Source organism: Octopus bimaculoides, chromosome 27 (genome assembly GCF_001194135.2).
Source record: "Octopus bimaculoides isolate UCB-OBI-ISO-001 chromosome 27, ASM119413v2, whole genome shotgun sequence".
NCBI lineage: Eukaryota > Metazoa > Mollusca > Cephalopoda > Octopoda > Octopodidae > Octopus > Octopus bimaculoides.
In genome coordinates, this window is record NC_069007.1 from 4689734 (window position 1) to 4695241 (window position 5508).

Genomic DNA, 5508 nt, shown 5'->3' on the forward strand with positions numbered 1-5508 from the left:
ATACACATATGTATATGTGTATGTATATATACTTTCAGGTGTTGTGTTGCAAATATTTTTCGGTGTGGTTGAATAGTATGAAACTGGACGAAGACGATGTTCTTGGTGCGCGAATGAGGGGAATGAAAGAAAACAACGCCAGCACTGTTACCATTAATGGCACTACTACCGGCACTACCACCACCACCACCACCACCACCACCAGTGCCACTACCACTACTATCACTATCACCATCACCAATACTACCTAAACTAACACCACTACCACCACCACTGTCATTATCACAACCACCACCACCATCACGTCTTCTAACACCACCACCATGACCACTACCGCCACCACAACCACCACCACTACCACCACTGTCATCACAATTATCCTGACTTCTGAATTTGAACTCACAACGTAGCGACGAGCGAAATACCGCAAAGCATTTCGTCCACTGTGCTTACGACATATTGCCACATTCGTGGATTTTGTAGAATAGCTAAGAACGTGTGTGCACTGATTAAGAATAGCATGCCTAGCTGGAAAACGCGTCTTTCCAGTAACAACCCGCATTTAGCCGAAGTAACAATCAAAAGAGGTATCTTCGAAAGAGCCCCTTGCTCACTTAATATTCCCTCTTTTTCCACAGCTTCATTCTTTCAAAGCCTTCTCATAAACTTCCCGTGCTTCATTTTCTCTCTTTCAAATCTCGAACAACACTGTGCAATCTCTTCCTCCATTCATCACGGTCTTGTGTCCTCCTCTCCTGATCAATGTTGGTAACGGTTAGTAGTTGAATAATATTCTTAAGGCGGCATTTTACTCACACGCAGCACTTTTAGAACTTGTCACTAATTCAGTTCTTAACCAAATTGAAAACTTTTAGCATTTTGAAAGAGGACTGGTCCCTAGCTACATTTTGGCATAATAGCATTGAGATTTGATCTGGTAGAATAAGTTTCACATCAAAATTTGTAGCAAGGTTATAGGAGAGTAAGTAACGCCATCGATCAAGTTTAGATCTAAATAACTTTTTATTATTTTAGAAACAAAATATATTGGGTTGTCCGGAAAGTTCGTACCGATTGATAGTAGCTTACCTTTCGACTTATTTGCCATGAAATCGCCTCAATTCTGGGAAGAGGGTATTTTCAAGTTAAAGGAAAGATGGAGACGTATTGTGCAACAAAATCGCTCATTAAAAATATAATGGCAAGTATTTATTGACCTTTTCCTTTCCTTTAAAAATCGACACGAACTTTCCGGACAACCCAATATTTATCTTAGCTTCAATGATAGAAGAAAACATGAAGAATTTTATAGTTTTGCTTCAATGCAACAAAAATTTATATAAAAAAATTTGTGGGGTAAAGTATGAAAAAAAGAAATATAAGGCAAAAAATTGGATTTAAGTATAATTAGCTATTTTTATTTTCAAGACAAATTATATTTTAATTAAGCTTAAATGATAGAGCTCAATTCGAGGAATTTCATGGTATCAATCTCATGCAATGAATTTTTAAAAGAAAAATATTGAGTGTTTGTTTCTCAAATTGGAGGGTGATAATATAATTCTATACTTCTTTTATGGTGGAAACGCGTGGCCTAGTGGTTAAGGTGTCAGTCCCATGATCGTAAGATTGTGGTTTCGATTCCTGGACCGGGCAATACGTTGTGTTCTTGAGCAAAACACTTCATTTCACGTTGCTCCAGTCCACTCAGCTAGCAAAAATGAGTAACGCTGCGATGGACTGGCGTCCAGTCCAGCTGGGGAACACATACGCCATTGAACCGGGAAACCGGGCTCATAAGCCTGGCTAGGCTTTAAAACGGCGCATTTATTTACTTATATACTTTTTTATGAATATAGTTCTATAAGGGGACTTTTAATAACTGTCACCGGCGATAATGAGATCAGGAAAATTATCAACTACACCGCTAATTGCCACATTTGACACATTATTAATTAGCTTAATAGCACAGCCGTGGAGACGCAATGGCCCAGTGGTTAGGGCAGCGGACTCGCGGTCATAGGATCGCGGTTTCGATTCCCAGACTGGGCGTTGTGAGTGTTTATTGAGCGAAAACACCCGAGGCTCCGCCAGGGGATGGTGGCGAACCCTGCTGTACTCTTTCTCCACAACTTTCTCTTACTTCCTGTTTCTGTTGTACCTGTAATTCAAAGGGTCAGCCTTGTCACACTCTGTATCACGCTGAATATCCCCGAGAACTACGTTAAGGGTACACGTGTCTGTGGAGTGCTCAGCCACTTGCACGTTAATTTCACGAGCAGGCTGTTCCGTTGATCGGATCAACTGGAACCCTCGACGACCTAAGCGACGGAGTGCCAACAACAACAATAGCACAGCCAGGAAAAAAACATGGATTACATGGGAAAATGCGAAAAAAAGAAATAATATTCCTAAGATTATAAACTTGGAAAAGTTCAGAACAAGAATATTTTTACGATTATTCTTTTATTTGTTGCAGTCATTTGACAGCGGCGATGCTGGAGCACCGCCTTTTAGTCGAAGAAATCGACCCCTCGACTTATTCTTTGTAAGCCTGGTACTTATTCTATCGGGCCCTTATCCTGAACTGCTAGATTATGTAGACGTAAACACACCAACATCGGTTGGCAAGCGATGAGTGGGGGGGGGACCAACACAGACACACACACACGCACAAATATATAAAAAATATATATACGACGGGCTTCTTTCAGTTTACGTCTTCCAAATCTACTCACAAAGCTGTGGTCGGCCAGACACTCGCCTAAGGTGCCACACAGTAGAACCGAACCCGGAACCATGTGGTTGGAAAGCAAGATTCTTACCACACAGCCACTCCTTTGTATATATTATCTTTTACTTGTTTCAGTCATCAGACTGCAGCCATGCTGGAGCACCGCCTTCAAGAGTTTTTAGGTGAATAAAACGACAGTACATTTTTATGCCTGGTACTTATTCTATCCGTCTCTTTTGCCGAACAGCTAATTTACGTGGATGTAAACAAAGTAACACCGGTTGTCAAGCAGTGTTGGTAGATAAACACAGACGCAAAGATTTCCCCCATATATATTCCATCTGCTAAATCCACGCACAAGGCTTTGGTTGGCCCAAGGATATAGTAGAAGACACTTGCCTAAGATGCTACGCAGTGGGAGTGAACTCAGAACCATGTGGTTGGGTAACAAGCTTCTTATCACACAGTCACATTCATATTTATAGATATACGTGTGTGGCGGGTGTATGTGTGTGTGTGCTCGTGTGAGTATGTACCACCGCGCTACGAGACACCTCTACAAAGAATTTGTGCCATTGTTTAATGGTAAATACAGATATCAATAATGTACTTGTTATAGATTGGTCTTCTCTCTCTGGAAAAACAAAACAAACAGATTCACCTACTTGAGAAATAGGGTGGCGAGGGAGAAGGGGTGATAGAGTGAGTACAACCACAACAACGACAAAACCAATAATACGATAAATACAATAGTACAGAAATATTTATGCTGCGGTCATTGACACAGCACTTCTCGTATCAAGTTAGAAACGGCAGCAAAAACAACCCCCCCCCCCAGCTATAGTAATAATTATATCGACAACAACAACAACAATAATTAATCTAATAATGATGTTGATGATGATGACGATGATGAGGGCAATGATGACGATGATGATGATAATGTTAAAGAAGTAAATATTTACTCAATTAATTTTCGCGTTTTATGTATTTTTTTTATGTTATGTATCTATCTAACTATCTATCCGTCTGTCTGTCTGTCTGTCTGTCCATGTATCTATCTAACTGTCTATCTGTCTGTCTATCTATATATATATATAAATAAAAAAGCACACACAAATATACATATATACACGCATACAGTTATCTATATACATACGCACACACACATATATGATATATATATATATATATATATATATATAAGTATACACACACGTACCTACATATATGCATATATACATATATATATATATGCATATATACCCACATATATGTATACATATACATATGTATATGTATATATACACATATATATATATATATATATACACATATATATGTATATATATATATATATATGTATGAGAGGGAGAAAAACAGGAATCGATAGATAAACAGACAGATAAACAAGTAGATAGATAGATAGATAAATAGATAGATAAATAGATAGATAGATAGATAGATAGATAGAGAGAGAGAGAGAGAGAGATAGATAGATAGATAGATAGATAAATAGGTAGAATGATTGAAATTTGAGTGTATGTTGTGTAACATTTTCACTATTCTTTTCGCATTCTACATCTTTGTTCTAGCATTGTCTTATTTTCGGTTGTTTGTTTCTCTCTCTCTCTCTCTCTCTCTCTCTCTCTCTCTCTCTCTCTTTCTGTCTCACTCTCTCACTTTCTCTCTCTCTCTCTCTTTCTCTCTTTTTTCTACTTCCACACCTTTTTTCCTCTCAGTTTTTTTTTATGTTGGTACTGATGTTTTTGTTTAATCGTATGTGTCGATGCTGGTATTGAAGATTACGGCGATGATGATGACAATGATGATGATGATGACGCTGTTCATCATCATCGTCATCATATATCAATATCATCAATATTATTGTGTTTATGTCCTCATACTTTCTTTAAGAAGCTATGAATTTAGGTGCATATAAACATACACACACACACACATACACACACACATACACACACACATACACACACACACACATATACACGCACACACACACATACGCACACGCGCATCCAAACACACACATATATACACACATAGATACAAGCGTATCTAAAGAAAGAGACCACGATATTATGTAAATAGAGGAATTTATCTGTAAAAATACGTGACACTTATTCGGATTCGGTAGCCATGATAAAACTCCGAGTTTCGGATGCCGGGGTGGGAACCCACACCGCTATCTCTTCAGTTATCCGGCCAATTGAAAATTCCTGTGAAAAATGACCGTTAAACGAAGGGAAATTACTGTGGTTGACCGTTATTAAGACAAAAGAGCTATAGACCCCTAAGTAAGGGGAGGGGGGTAAAGGTAAGGGAGTAGAAAAGTCTATAGTGTTCGCGTAAGCGAACCAATCCGTACATTCACCTATATATATATACTCAACCCCCACCCTTGCTTGAAACACACACATTCTCACCCACATACTCGCCAAAAACTATATATGCATATACATATATATACCCGCATACACACCTATACACCTGATGAGAAGGTTACAATTTTAATATCAAAGATCCCTATGGATCACACAGGTTGTAATCCTTTGAAACATATGTAGGAATAAAGTATGCAATTATAACATGCGTTTTCTCCAATCCTTAAATTCTTAAATATACTCAAATACCCAAAATTTCAAGGAGTTCCTGCCTTAAAAACAGGAGCTAACCACAGTTATTTTGTGTTATTTGCTACATTGGTTTCTATTAACCCATTTATTCTATCAGAAGAATTTTTATTCATTAAGATA